Genomic DNA, 16,194 nt, shown 5'->3' on the forward strand with positions numbered 1-16,194 from the left:
TCAACCAATGGCTGATACCCAATGAGAGACTCCCCCCTGGGCACACAGAGGACTGGGCGACCTGGAAGGCACTGAACAGACTGCGCTCTGGCACCACGAGATGCAGAGCCAACCTTCAGAAATGGGGCTACAAAGTGGAATCCTCGACATGCGAGTGTGGAGAGGAGCAAACCACTGACCACCTGCTGCAATGCACCCTGAGCCCTGCCACATGCACAAGGGAGGACCTTCTTGCAGCAACACCAGAGGCACTCCAAGTGGCCAGATACTGGTCAAAGGACATTTAATCAACTCTCATACTTACAAATTCTGTAATCTGCTTGTTTGCTTTGTTTCTGTTAGAAATGTAATATAATTTGACTGGTTGTTCTGACACGACAAAAAAAATTTTTAAAACTTTTATATCCCGATCTTCTCACCTCCGTAGAGGGACTCAGACCGGCTTACAGCAAGGATTCAATGCTACTAATACAAGTTAAAACATCATACAACAATACAAGATTAAAATACATATAGATAAAATACATATATTCCAAATTGCCAAGGTAAAATCATGTTCAACTCAGTCCGCATATGTGGTCACTCACTTTGGTCTGTAATCAGTCTCAGCCATTATTCTGGGAATGCTTCGTTCCATAACCAGGATTTCACTAGCCTCCTGAAGGACAAGAGGGAGGGGGCAGATCTAATCTCACTCATGAGAGAGTTCCATAGCCAAGGGGCCACCACAGAGAAGGCCCTGTCTCTCGTCCCCACCAAACACGCTTGCGAAGGTGGTGGGACCGAGAGCAGGGTGTCTCTGGAAGACTTGCCCTTACATATTATGCATGGCTACCATGTCTCCTTTCAGCCTTCTCTTCTTCAGGCTAAATTGCATAGAATTACGGAAAAAATAGACCCATGTCTGATCCCACAGCAAGCTGGCTTCAGGAAAGGCAAAAGCTGCACATCTCAAGTGCTGAACCTCACTCAGCACATAGAAGATGGCTTTGAAAGGCAGCAGATCACAGGAGCTGTCTTCATAGACCTGTCAGCAGCCCATGATACTGTGAACCACCGCCTCCTCCTGAGAAAAATGTATAATATCACAAAGGACTACCACCTCATCTGCCTCATAGGAAACCTGCTACAAAACAGGAGCTTCTTTGTTGAGTTCCAGGGCCAGAGAAGCAGATGGCGGAAACCGAATAACGGCCTGCCTCAGGGGAATGTGCTTGCTCCATCCGTGTTCAACATCTACACAAATGACCAGCCACTGCCAGAAGGGACAGAGAGTTTCATCTATGCTGATGACCGTGCCATTACTGCTCAAGCAGGGAGATTTGAGATGGTAGAACAGAAGCTTTCCGAAGCTCTAGGTGCTCTTACTGCCTATTACAGGGAAAACCAGCTGATCCCCAACCCATCTAAAACACAGACATGTGCCTTTCATCTCAAGAACAGAGAAGCATCCCGAGCTTTGAAGATCACCAGGGACGGAATCCCACTGGAGCATTGCAGCGCACCCAAATACCTGGGACTCACTCTGGACCGTGCTCTTACCTACAAGAAGCACTGCCTGAACATCAAGCAAAAAGTGGGTGCTAGAAACAATATCATACGAAAGCTACTGGCACAACCTGAGGATCACAACCAGATACAGTGAAGACATCTGCCCTTGTGCTATGCTACTCTGCTGCTGGAACACATCTCACCACACTAAAAGAGTGGATGTGGCTCTTAATGAGACATGCCGCATTATCACGGGGTGTCTGCGCCCTACACCACTGGAGAAATTATACTGCTTAGCCGGTATTGCACCACCTGACATCCGCCGGGAAGTAGCAGCCAATAGGGAAAAGACCAAGGCAGTGACATCTCCAGCCCATCCCTGTTTGGGTATCAGCCAGCACGTCAACGACTTAAATCTAGAAATAGTTTTCTTAGATCTACAGAGACACTCGCTGGAACACCTCAGCAAGCGAGAGTCCAAAAGTGGCAGGCTCAAACCCAGAACTTCAACCAATGGCTGATACCAAATGAGAGACTCCCCCTGGGCACACAGAAGACTGGGCAACTTGGAAGGCACTGAACAGACTGCGCTCTGGCACCACGAGATGCAGAGCCAACCTTCAGAAATGGGGCTACAAAGTGGAATCCACAACATGTGAGTGTGGAGAAGAGCAAACCACTGACCACCTGCTGCAATGCAACTTGAGCCCTGCCACATGCACAATGGAGGACCTTCTTGGAGCAACACCAGAAGCACTCCAAGTGGCCAGATACTGGTCAAAGGACATTTAATCAACTACCAAATTCACAAATTTTGTATTCTCTATTTTGTCTGTTTGTTTGCTTTGTTCTGTTAGAAATGTAATATAACTGACTGCTTGCTGATGACTCGATAAATAAATAAATAAAAATATTCAGGCTAAACATGCCCAGCTCTTTAGGCCGCACCTCATAGGGTGCATGAAGTATCATTTGGACGTGGACACTTCACCCATTTGTTTACAGCCAAATACTGCAAGCAAGGCTTTAAATATCCATGAGGAACCTAGGCCTTAAATATTTATGAGGAACCTGGTTTTTCTCTGCTAGGAAATCACCTCATTCCCTTCCAACGTGCGCACTATTGTCTTCTTTGTCCTTAGTCTCACTGACATCTCCACAGGTTGGCCTGTTTCCCGCCATTTTCACCCGGGGAAGCGGATCCCTTGCTGCGCATGCGCAGTACCGCCACCTCCCCATCTCCTCCTCCTCCCTTCCCTGAATGAAAGGAGCGTCGCGTCGACGTCACGATAGAGTCCCGGATGTGTCAGGTCAGGGCGCTATGAGGAGACCACAAGGGGACGGCCGCAGCCACCGCGAATCGCTATCAGGTGAGGCGGAGCGGGCGGCGAAGGCGACTCAGGACGTGTAGGGACAAAGGGAGGGGGACACGCCGCGCCCACGGAAGATCGGCTCCAAAATAAGGAGCCCAAGGGGCCTGACGCAGGGAGAAGGGGCGGGGCAGAAGGGGAAAAAACGTTGGGGCGGGTGCTGCGCATGCGTCGCGGCGTGAGTGCCTCCATTGGAATGGTGGCGCATGCGCATTAACTCAGAGGCCTGCACAGAGCGCTGCGTCGGAAAGGGAGGGGCAGGTGAAGTCCGGGGCAAAGTTTGAGTGGCACGCCGGCCTTTTGCGCCTGCGCAAAGGGAACCAAAGGCGGAACAGTCACATCCTGCAGCTTCCTGGCTTCCCTTCCCCTCCGCCCCTTTCTTGTTGCGCCTGCGCATAACGTTGCTGCAGGGGCCTTGCGGAATAATGATCCTCTGCAGCTGCGCAAGGGGGAAAGGCTTGCTAGAGGGAGACATGCTGCCAAATAGTGAGCCATGAGTGTTGTTGCTGCCGCTTTTCACCAGGGGGAAGGAAGAGGAGGAGGAGGGGCCAGGGACGGTGGTGGAGAGTTATCCTTTGGGGTAATTGTTTTGATCTCCCCCCACTGCTCCCGCCTGGGCCACAGACTCCCTCCCTCCCGTTTAGCCTAGAAGGGAATAAAGTGGCAGAAGTTACTTACTGAGGCCAACAGGTAAGAAGAGCTTCTCATCCTGAAGCATGTGTGTGGGAGCAGTAGGCCTGCCTTCCTCCCTTCCTTATGGCAGTTGGGGAGTGAGATGGTGCTGAACCTAAACAAACTCAGCTCAGATCTGGCGTGCTCCCTTGGTTAAAGATGATTGGTGTGAACTTGTTGATGGAAGTCTAGTGAAAGTAAAAGATGTTGGCTTCTAGTAAAGGGACAGTTCTCCACCTTGACAGATAGGCCCTGAATAGCCTTTGGATGCATTCTGCCTCTTATCTTCCTAAAACCTTTTCCATCACACAAACCCAATCTTTTAAAAACTTACAATGGGAAATGCAGAGCCCTTTGAGAGGAGGATGGGGGTCCTTCTACACAGCGCTATTTCCCAGAATATCAAGGCAGAAAATCTCATATTATCTGCTTTGAAGTGGGTTATCTGAGTCCACACTCAGATGTGAGATTTTCTGCCTTGATATTCGGGGATATAGGATTGTGTGAAAGGGCCCTGGATAGGTATGTAAGTGGAGGCCCACTTTGTTTCTCTGCCAATGGCTCGTGAACACTGTAATGCCTTATCAAACCTTTTGAATGATAATTGAAGTACAGTAAGTATGATTCTGAAGGTGAAGGTGCATAAGCATGGCACAGGAACCGTGTTGAAATTTGTCTTGCTGTGACTCAAAAATAACTTGAGCGAAAAGTTCAGTATTCTTTGCTAGCTCAGTATCTGATGATGTTTCTGCATAAAATAACTTTGAGCAGATGCCACACCACCTGTCAACTGTACTGCAGTGGAGGGCAAAGCTATTTATTTATTTATTTATTTATTTATTTGAGACATTTATATGCCACCCTTCTCACCCCGAAGGGGACTCAGAGCGGCTTCCAAGATACACACACACACATACATATACATATATATACACACACACAATACATTATACCATTAGCACAGCACAATATCAATGCTATACATATATTGTATTATACAATTATATTGTAATATTACATGTAATATAAGATATATAATTATAATATATTATTATTATTAGTAGTATTATACTGTATTACATTATAATATTATAAATATTATATGTATATACAATCAGAGGCGGCCCTAGGTAATTTTCAACAGTAAGCAAACAGTATTCCCCCCCCCCCCCCAACTAATCACTGATATATATTTTCTGTTTGTCGTGGGAGTTCTGTGTGCCATATTTGGTTCAATTCCATCATTGGTGGAGTTCAGAATGATCTTTGATTGTAGGTGAACTATACATCCCAGTAACTACAACTCGCATATGTCAAGGTCTATTTTCCCCCAAGAGCGCCCCTGGGCAAAATCAACTATACTGCAAATGCTTACTTTGCGTAATGGGTTGAGCCGCACCTGTATACAATATATTATATTATAGCATAGCACAGGAGACAAGGTGGAACTGTCCCCTGTCTTCACTCTGGCTCAGAGCGGCGGTTGTTGCTGGAGGGAGGGGTCTCCAACTGATGATATATGCAGGAGACAAGACGGAACTTTTCCCTGGCCTTCATTCTCTTCATTGCTTAAAAGCTTCCTCCACAGTTATAATAAGCTAATGTCAAGCCAAGCTTCCAAATACAGTTTTGGCAAGCCCTTTAATAATAATCATCATTATTATCATCATCATTAATTTATTACTCATCTCTCCTTCTACATTGATTTTGCCATGTGGACATTCTTTTGTCTTATGTTCTTCAGTTGTATCTGTAATTTACTGAAACAAACACAACCAAACTTCTTGGGTTAGGAATGAGGACCAATTGAGCCAACTTGATGAGGACCAATTGAACCAACATTGTTGGATTAATCAAGACTTTTGGACAGTTTTACCCCACCAGATGTCCAAAAGCACATGATCAATGCCATATAAGATCAATAAGATGTCATGTAGACTATAACTTCACTATCCCCAAAACTGTTGAGAGTGTATCCCTTCTCTATCTATAGTAACTTATGAAAGTATTTTTTTTCCATCTTATATGAAGTAACTTCTCAAAGTGAAGATCTTCCATCACACATTGAGTCATGAGCTCTGGGAAGAGCTCCACAACAGGGGTTTGAGTGTAAAACATCTTGATATGCCTTGCTGTTAAATCCTGGCACACAGGGAATAAACAGCAACACGGAGTCCAATTGTTAGATGTTAGCAGTGAGTAATTGCAGTGGAAAAGATAGGAATGCAGCATAGTAAGAATGGAAACATAACTAATTAGATGGTGATGATGATGATGATGTAGTGCCATTCCACATCATGATTCTTAGTTGAGATTCCTGGGTAGATTAACCATTTCAGCCAGTTGGAACTGTTGATTGTATTGGTAGACAGGTGGAAGGAAGACTTTAAAGAGCTACTCAACTGATCAGCCTGATTAGCATGAATGGCTTTTAAGAGATCAGACACTTTTATAAACTGCTTCTTGTTTTCTTTTTAGGCATGCATTATTACCACTGATGATTTATATAGGCAGGAGAGCTAGTAAAAAAGGAGACACTAGTTATTTTTATAAAGCTAATTTGCAAGACTGTCTTAAAAGTCCAGAATAATGACTATTCAGAAGTGGTAGGTTGTTCCACGGGGTGTTAATGAGGCAGCGATGCTCTTTAAAAATTAGGTTGTGAAGTGGTGAATTTAAACTACAGAAGGAGAACTGTTCTTCTGTGAAACAAATTGGCCTAAAAGGTATGAAATTCCTTTACAGCCTTCTAAGAAAAAATACTGAAAGGAAAAAAGAGGGCAGAGCAACTTTAGGGTTCTTGGTATAGAAAGTTAGAAAGGCCAAAATAGGCCTTCACTGCAATAAATTATTTATTTTTCATTCTTGATGTAGATAAATTAAAAAGAAGCACTAAAACAAGGGAGAGCAAAATGTGACCATGGAATCACTTGCATTGAGCAGTTTTTGTTGCCCTCAGACCACTATTTTTGTTGGGTTGTATACTTTTCAGATAGAATTAGATGGTTAATTCTGGTTATTGGCCACCATTGCGTTTCTTGGCACAATCCAAAGTGGTGGCTATGACCTTACATTGAAACCTTACATGGTTTGGATCCAGGCTATTTGAAAAACGGTATCTCCCTACATAAGCTATCATGGTTAGAATCAGTACTTGTATTCACTTTGGTAAGTAAAAGGAAATAACCATATACAATATCAGTGACAGTAACAGAGTTTTGCTTTGGGAGTTCCACTTAAATAAGCAAGTGTTACCATTGTTGGAATAACTAAACCAAGAGCAATGGAAGGCCAGTCACCTTGCCTTCTTGTCCTGTATTATGTTTTTAGTATCACTGTGGCCCATAGGATGTGTGTGCATTAGTAGATTTCTTCTTGTACCTCCTGAATTCTTCCATCAGTGTCTGAAAGCCCCTTAATTTTTAAAAATATGTCTTGGCAAAATGTTCAGGCAACTTTTTCCTGAATATCACATTTTTTTTAAAAAAAATCTCTAATCATATGAGCACATGAGCTAGCTCTCATGCACACATACAATCCCCCAGAACCTCTTACTTCCAGTATCTCAATTTGCCTCTGTAGTCTCTTTCAAAATGGTGAAAGAGAGTGATGTCACAACCTGTTGCTCTTTTGAGAGAGTCTGTAGAAGAAATTGAAGGAATCTGGGGTTAAATTTACCCCTGTTCCCAATTCTGCTGTGCTTGGAGTTGGCAAAGTGGGCAGTACCAGCGGTTCGAATATGTCGTAATGTTTGGGAAAGTATTACATACTGTGTTGCCAGTATGCATACATTTCACCACAATTGCCATAAATACCAATTGTGGTATATATGCATATTCCATTATGCATGCATTTCACCACAATTGTCATAAATACTAATTGTGGTATTTATGTGTATATACTTCTGCATATCTCCTTTCCGCTATGACTGTTTGTTACAATTTCCCCTATCAATACTACACAAAGCAGTGGTGACAAACAATAATTGTTGGCCTGAAAAGGTGATAATCAAGGCTTGAGGTGGTGTGCTTATAGTAGTTCTCCTTGCCAAATGTTTATATAGGTGTGCCATAGATACTGTAGCTATACTGAGCATAGCTATCCATCCACTCTCTGAGAGAAGGAACCCTCTCAACTGCAGGTGTGATAAGCTAGTTCTCAGAGCAAACTCTCAGAGTGGTATGTGACAGGTTGATATGGATTTTGTATTGGTAAAAAAAAAAACCATAACAAAGTGCTGCTTTTATATATGGTTAGGCCAGCACTCTACCAACTAAAACACAATGCTGATCTTCATGATATTCTTATCATTGACGCACTGCTATTTGCAAACAGCTTTTGGCATTGTTGTTGGCAGTGATGTAAGGGGAAAACTTTTCAAATGTATTGTATTGACTTTAAGGGCTAAATCTCACTGCTGTAGACTCTTAGAAATCAGGCAATTTAATCAAGGGTTGGATGATTAATGTTGAATTTTTGAAGTAAATATGTTACATTTTTTCCTCAATCAAGCATTTGTGTTCAAAGTTGTTAGGATCTTACCTTTAGTACGAAGTCCAATAAACAAATTAAATTTAGGGCATTGGAAAGTTTTCTAACTCAAAGATTTACAGAAAATTCAGATATCTGTTTAATGCTACACTTTTTGTTAGTTATAGTTACTAAACTTTGATTACTTCGATGAATTCTAACTGTTTGAAGCTGTTTGATTCTCCTTCCCTTTGTCTGATTTGAGTAGTTTCCCTTTGAAATACCCTATTGCATACATTGTGATGAACATTCTGTTGTGTTTCTCTCCCTCATCCCACCTCAAATGCTTTTAAAGCATAGGTAGAATGTAAAGGGGCTTGAAATCTGGATCCTCCATATTTGGGTATGTGTGTTGCTCTTTAATCCAACTGTTTTTGTTGGTGAAGTGCTTTCAAAATCATGGCTACCTAAAATCCCTCTAATGCTGCAAGCTTGAATTTTCATGTGCAAGGTATACATTAAAAGAAAGACAGGAAATATTTGTAGCAGAAATAACACGAAGTCTACATTTATTATCTCTTGTTGTCTACTTAAACCCCATTTACACTGACCATTTAATATAGTTTCAAACCAATATTGAACAAAGTGGTTTTGCTGTGCAGGAAATCTTGGAAACCAGTTTGAGGTCCAAATGGTGATTACAGAGTATTGGTGTGCATATATTTTCCATGCTTTTGTTTGTCTGGCTGCTGCAGTTTGAAGCTAGCGTTGAACTGCATTAAATTGTCAATATAGATGAGACCTCAATCTTCCATTCATTGTGTGTTGCTGTCCACTTTTGCAATAAATTGCATACTTGGAGAATTTTAATGTGAAATTAGATGGCATGTGAAATTGGCTAGTATAGAAAAAGAAGACAATGGTAAATTGCAATCTTTTTAACTTTTAGGGCAGCCCTTTTACAAGAATTTGAAAGGTGGTATTTCCCAGATTTGATGTAAGCTTGGCTGTCTTCTATACTTGTTCATTATTTCACATTATTCCTACACAACCTAGGAACTTCCTCATATAATCAGGCATGGGCAAACATTGGCCTTCCAGGTGTTTTGGACTTCAATTCCCAGAAATCCCAGCCAGCTTACAGGCTGTTAGGAATTGTGGGAGTTGAAGTCCAAAATACCTGGAGGGCCATAGTTTCCCATGCCTGCAAGCTTATCCTCTAGCACTAAATTTCTGCATTACATTTTTCTTTTTTCCCATCCAGTGTATAAAGCTCTCCTTACATGCTATTTGAGCTATCTAGTTGATATGCAGTGTGGTTGGAAGACCACTTCAGTTTTGAAAAAAATAATAGTTTTTAACATTGGAGAGATTACTGCAATCACTTAAAAGATGAATTGCAGTCCTTGAAGGTTCCAGGATAATCAGTTCACCATTTTGTTCCAAGAGAGAGGTCAAGCATTACAAAAACATGCTGCTTTTGCACTTACTTGTACGTATTCTAGGTTCTCTCCAGAAAGAGGCAACTGATCTGTGAGTAAAAGCAATCCCCAAGTTACGAACAAGACAGGTTCTGTAGATTTGTTCTTAAATTAAATTTGTATGTAAGTAAGAACATGTACATTTTTAAGTGTAACTCTATTCATCCATCTACCTACCTACTTACCTATATATTATAAACATTGAATAGCATAGGGAAAGGTTAACACACCTCTAGTGTTTGTTTTGCTGTCTATGCTCCTGTTCAGAAGATTTCACCTCATTTTCTGTCCCTGTGATAACTGCATTTTGAACAAATTTGGCTCGTTGTGGAAACAAGGATTGGTGATAAAGCTTCAGTGGAGACACCTTTTCCCCATGCTAACTCTTTCAGGAGTGAATTTTTCTTCTGAGAGATAGATTTCTCTCACTTCCTGTTCTTTCACCTCCGTTTTTAACTTTGAGTTGTTTGTAAGTCAGATGTCTGTAACTTGGAGACTGTCTGTATTTGTAGTTTTAACTCCCACTTTGCCCTTATAGCAAGTCTAGCCAAACTCAGCCAATGTCTGAAGTGGCTATATGTTTGGATATTTCGAGATCTGTTTCCAGGCTGGCCTGCAAAAGTCTTTTCACCTCGTGCTGTGTCAATGTTCATTTTCCTTTTTGAAAAAAAAGCGATCACCAAAATTCCAGCAGCTTATTCCACTAGGACCTGCTGTATTCATAAGAGAATAGTCGCAACAGTATTTGGGATATCCGTCATGCTTTTGTTCATTTTGTTTTGGCATTCTATGCCTTTCATCCCGGACATTTCTGAAATTCTTAGAACAACTATAAAACAGGACCACTTTTCATGTGATACATAGTTATGAACCAGAAAATTTCCTGAGGGCACATTATGCTGTAGTGTAATTAAAATTAAGCAGATCTTTGCATGACCGTGGATAGCTTGTGAGTCCCATCTAAATTATTTTTAAGTTCCCTGAAGAAAGAACAGCATATCAACACACATATTTTAATAATTACACTTAGTTTAGTGCCCATGGATCACGGTGTCTAGAATTGTTTCCTCAGTGCAGAGAAACTCAGATTTAAAGAATTCTAAGCAGCCCCAGAAGGCAAACAGGGCAGTGTTAGGGTTGTTACTGTTATGATAGTTCTCAGAAACCGGGAGTCCCTGGTACTGGTGGTTGTTTGTCAACTTCCTGTCCTTGTATTAGAAAGTTTATACATGCCTACTGCTCATAGGACATTAAACATATTTGTACTCTGTGGAGAAGGGTGGCAGAATCCAGTGTTGAGTGCCTTTTTTTGGTCTAGATTTATAGCCTCTTCCAGCCCAAGGCTTTGGAAAAGCATTTGATGCAACATTTCACAATATAAAATAAGCTTGCATGTAAATAGAGCCAATTAACCTAGGCGCTTGGCAGCAGATCTATGATAAATAACTTGCTTCTATCTGAAGTCAGTTCAACCCAGTTTCACCTGCCTGTGCTCTAATATAGAAAGTGATAAAAGCTCATTTAGTTCTCCCTTAATTGTCATAACTTTACCGCTCCCTGCTTTCAAGTGCTTCTGTATTGTGGAGCAAAGTAGTTACTCCTTCCATAGGGACCAGTTAGTTCAGCCAGCCAGAACAAATATTATTTAATTTAAATTAACTTGCCCCATTGTGTAAGCTCTGTAACAAGTATCAACATTTAAAATAAAACAAGTACATTAAAAACCTGCCTATTTACTGGCCTTTCTTCTAACTATGTGTCTCTTTCATCAGTGAATTCAGTATGCACTGTCCAATTCATTGCTCCCGCTTACTATGATTATACTATTATTTCCTTCACCTCTGTATATTTTGGCTCCTTGTGCTTCAGTTTACTTTTTCTAAAGCTACCCAGCTCTCTTGATTTGTTTGTTTGTTTTGTGCATCCTTGTCCCCTATGAACCTCCTGTTTCAGTCTGTCTTTTGTGGCAATCTCTAAGGCTCCTTCCACATTGTCATATAATACAGATTATCAAAGCAAATAATCCACATTATCTTTTTTGAACTGGATTATATGATTCCACACTGCCATATAATCCAGTTCAAAGCAGATACTCTGGATTTTATCTGAAAGTATAGAAGAGGCCTAATACATATTCTGATTCAAATATCTATGACATCTCCTTTCAACCTATACTTATCTAAAACAAAATAATATGCTTTCAGCAGAAACCCTATGATTCTGTCAAAATTACTGTGGTTTTCACAAGAATCTGGAAGTTACCAATATTGACTCAACTACATATTAAATTCTCGGTTGCTAGACTTCAATTCCCAGAAACACCAGTCCTTGTAGCCAATGGTACAGGATTCTGTGACCTGTAGTTTGAAATCTGGGAATTTTCAATTTAGGAATTACTGCTGCATGTCATACAGCACCTCAAATCAGATTCTTAAGTCAGTTGAGTTCAGTAGTAGTAGTAATAGGTCATAGCTATTCTGCAGATAGACAAGTGGAAATAACACGTGAATCATTTGAAGCATTCAAATATTAAATTAGTAAAAGAGTTCAGTTTCACAGTGAAACATATATGTATGCATGACTCAAGGCAGAAGGACCTGTGCCACACCTTGAACACTAGGTAGGCAGTTTTGGGAGAGAGGGGAAAAAGAAGCAAGATCAAATGGCTTTTAAAAATAACTGGAAGACTGAAGCCTTATAGGAATTCTGAAAGATGAATTAGAACATCCTCCCAGGTATTTTGGACTTCAACTCCCAGAAGGCTCAGTCGCCTTGGCCAATTATCAAGACTCTTTCTCTGTTTAGCACCACTTCGCATAGGGAGATGGTGCCCAGAGTTTGCGGGCTTCCCATCTTACCTCTTGTTTTGCTACATTTCCATCAGCTCTAGTTTCTTAGATATGGTTATAATGATTTTCTATGAGCAAGCAGATGAAAGCTGGTGGATGGCATGTGTTCTCTGTCTCAAAACCTAGACCTGATAAGAGAAAAATGAAGCCATTTTTGGAACCAGCAGGTGAAATGTACTCAGAAAAATGTCTAATATTTGAGGCACCAAATTGTGTGTTAGCCAGTCTTAAGTGATGTATAAAAATATATGGTGCTTTCAGATATGATTGATCATAAATGGTTAAAGAACCCAGCAAGGTCCGTGATGCAGGGACTTGATAGGAGGAAAGTTCCTTGTTGGCTTTGCTTGCTTTCGACACCATTAAACATGGTGTCTTTTGGGAGTTGGTTAGAGTTTGGAGGTTGCTCTATATTCCTAGAAAGGCACTCTCAGAGATTCCTGTTTGACTCCTTGGCCACTGGCCTGCAGTGTCTCTCAGAATTCTGACTTGTCCCCTATGCTCTTTAACATCTACAAAACCATTGGGAGGGTGTCCAGAGTTTTGGGGTGAGGTGTCACCAGTATGTTGATGATGTTCCTCTATTAGTTCAGTGAAGTTGTTTCTCTGATAAACTGATGCAGGCAACTGTAATGGAGTGGATGAGGGTGAACAAATTGAAGCTGAATCCAAACAAGGCAGAGGTACGCCTATTCAATCAAAAGATAGATCTAGGACTCGGGGCTCAGCCTGTGTTTGATGGGTTATACGCCCTTTGAAAACTCAGAATTGCAGTTTTGAGAGGATTCAGCTCCAAACCTAGAGGCCCAGATTTCAGCAGTGACTAGAAGTTCTTTCGCACAGTTAAAGGTAGTGCACCAACTGCACCCATTCTTGAAGAAGTCAGATCTGGCCAGGGTATACACGGCTTGCTTGTATCCTGTTTGGATTCCTGTATGTGCTCTACATGGGGCTGCTTTGAAAAGTGCTCTGAAACTTCAGTTGGTCCAAAGAGCATCAAACAGGTTGTTAACTGGCGCTTACTACAGGGAGCACATATCTCTTTGTTGCAATAGACCCACTGGCTGCTGGCTCATTTCCAGGAACAATTCAAAGTTCTGTTTTTGATCTATAAAGGCTGGTATTGTTCCATTATCTGGGCGGACTACAAAAGGGGGCCTAGACATAGAAGGATAGTCCATTTTTATGTGGGATTGGAGCTGAAAGAGGAAAGAAATTCCCCCATTTTCACTTGTTGTTCTCTTTCTCGCCCTTTCCCATATCATAAATGGTGGTTGTTTCTATGACAGCAACATGGGTGGTGGGAATAACAGGAAAACTGGGGGAAATGGTTTAACTCCTTCATCCCCCCCCCCCCATAAAATGGACTGTCCTTCTCTGTCTAGCACCCCCTTGTGGCCTCTGCCCTGATAATGAAATAGTACCAAAGTTGTATATGATTTGGGTCCAGGTTATCTGAAGGGCTGTATCTTCCTTTATGAGACCCTTAAAGGTCTATAGACAGAGGGGTCCTTCTCTCTGTCCCACCAACTTCTCAGGCTCATTTCATGGGAATAAGGGAAAGGTCCTTTTTAGTGGCTGCTCCCAGACATTGCAACTACCTCCCTAGAGATCCCAGGATGGCACCATCCTTACTCTCCTTCCACTGGCAGATCAAAGCATTTTTGAGACTTTTATGAACTGACTAGAGTTGGGCTTTTAAAGCTCTGCAATGCTGTTTTGAAGGTTTATGTACAGACTTTTAATGAACTGTAATTATTTTTAATGTTTGACAATTTAACTTTATAAATAGATTCAATTGTTTTTTAAAATCTTATTTCATGATTTATTAATTCTCTTGTATAGTTTTTAATATCTAACATTTTAAATATGTGATTAGCTGCTTTGGGTTACATTATTCAGAGAAAGGAAGGATATAAACGAATAAAATAGTCACTAGTGGAGCAAAGATCCTTGCATTCATTGTGGTCTTGCCAACTTCTGGGCCTGGGTCTCTGATACCGTAGACTTGTTGCTTATATTATGTTTTCAATTACTGTCTCCTTTGTAGAACTAAAGATTATTTTTTAAAATATTTTGGAACTGATGTTTTGTAATTATAAATAAGAAAAGTTCAAGATGGATGTGGTCAATAGCTCCAGTGATTCTGTAAAGCTTCATGTATAGAATGGAATATTAAGTTCTGTCCTATTGCGGTAAGAGATATGATTTAAATATTTTCAGTTTACCAAAAGAATATATGTATATGCGGTAAAAGATTATGGAAATAATCCTTTTTAAATAATGATTAATGCCTTGAAGAAGAAAAAAGTCCCTACACTGCCTTCTATCTTGATTTAAGAAATGAAACAATCACAGTGTAAACACATCATGAATTCTGAGGTGGGAAAATTCTTGTCACCTGAATAACTAAATATCTCCTTGAAGTGCCATAGGATCCTTTGGGTGTTTGTTGCCATAGGTGCTATAATAATTCAGTTTGACGTCATTTTAAAATGCCGTGGCTCAATGCTATGGAATCATGCAAGCTGTAGTCTTGTGATGTTTTTAGCCTTCTCTGCTACAGAATGCTGGTGTCTCACCAAACTACAGCCCCCATGATTCCAAAGCATTTAGCCATGGCAGTCAAAGTGCTGTCAAACTGCATTAATTCTGCATGTAGATGCACCCATAGTTGCCTCTCTGGAAATTGTTTCCATGAACTGTGAGAATGATTTGGATATTTAAAAGAGTCACATATTGGCCTATTGCCATTACCTTCCATCTGTCGGGGTGGGGGGGGGGTGGGGTTCCCCCAGTTATTTTCCTTTGAGAACTAAGCCTGGTAGGAATTCATTCTGGTGCCTCAAAAACGGCATTTTATTCCAGCATTATATAGTGACCACTAAGCCAGAGCTGCCGAAAGCATTGTGTTTTCTGTTTCCCTACTGATAGACTAGGAACCGTTTTATCCTTCCTTCCACTTTTTAATGTTTGTACTTGTCACATTCTTTTGACTGACTGACACCGTTCTTGCCATGTTAAAGAAAAGCATTAATGGCAGTTTCCTTTCTGGCCTGTTAAGTAACCTTCCTTACAAATGGTCCTTTGTTTTGTTTTTTTTTGTTTTTTTTGGTTTCTTTTATGGCTTGACATTCAGACTTCTTGTCCTATTTATCTGTGTGCATCTTTCCCCTAATTATTTCTCCAATTCCTTGCTTTTGCCTTGCTGATTCTATTGTCCCTTTCATATTAGTGTCTTCACACCTTCCCATTATCCATGGTTTAAGTAGTTTTTCATTTTTGTGTCCTTTTTTTCATGATCCTGTTATTAAAGATTTTGTGTAACAGATGATTAGTCTGTTGCTTTGGATGGCTCTCTGATCCTTTTCTCTTTGTTGATTTTCTGTGGGCCCAGCTAAAGGTATCAAGACTGACATACTAGTTTCTGCTCCATTTTCAAAGCTTAATCTAAAAAGCTAGATTTATGTGGAAACTGTAGCCAATTGGAATTACTACTTTGAATGATGCAGCATCATTTTATTTTCTGCACTGGTGCACAGCGAAGAATGAGATGTATCCTATCCTGGGCGTGAAAATGGTGCTGGAGGAGTAGCAGTTTTCCATCATCAAAAATGAATGTGAGATTCAAGTCAAACCTTGAACTTTGGCCAACCTTTGCAGTGTAGAAAATGGCACATATAACTTTGGCAGACAAGTCTTCTATGTCCAATATTGAAATGAAGTGTCTGCTTAGTTTTATTAAAAGAGTATTCTCTGTTGAAAGGATTTTATTTTTTTTATTTTTTGCGTTGGCCCATGGTCTTGTTTACTGAAACAGAATGTCATGGGCTTATCTGTGCATGCTACTATTTTGGAAGA

General features: G+C 40.8%; 1 protein-coding gene across 2 annotated transcripts in view; it reads left to right on the forward strand.

Annotated features, from left to right (window-relative positions):
- Window positions 1-2,751: 2,751 nt before the first annotated feature.
- SPOP (speckle type BTB/POZ protein) overlaps window positions 2,752-16,194 on the forward strand; it is a 53,322-nt gene continuing 39,879 nt past the window's right edge. The window contains exon 1 of one of the 2 annotated variants that reach the window (XM_060780837.2): window positions 2,752-2,861. The gene's annotated coding sequence lies outside the window, so the exon portion shown is untranslated. Of the gene's footprint in view, window positions 2,862-3,255; window positions 3,552-16,194 lie in introns of those variants that run through there. The other variant, XM_060780838.2, reaches the window with a different exon arrangement.

The sequence above is a fragment of the Anolis sagrei genome, chromosome 6, assembly GCF_037176765.1.
Source record: "Anolis sagrei isolate rAnoSag1 chromosome 6, rAnoSag1.mat, whole genome shotgun sequence".
Taxonomy (NCBI): domain Eukaryota; kingdom Metazoa; phylum Chordata; class Lepidosauria; order Squamata; family Dactyloidae; genus Anolis; species Anolis sagrei.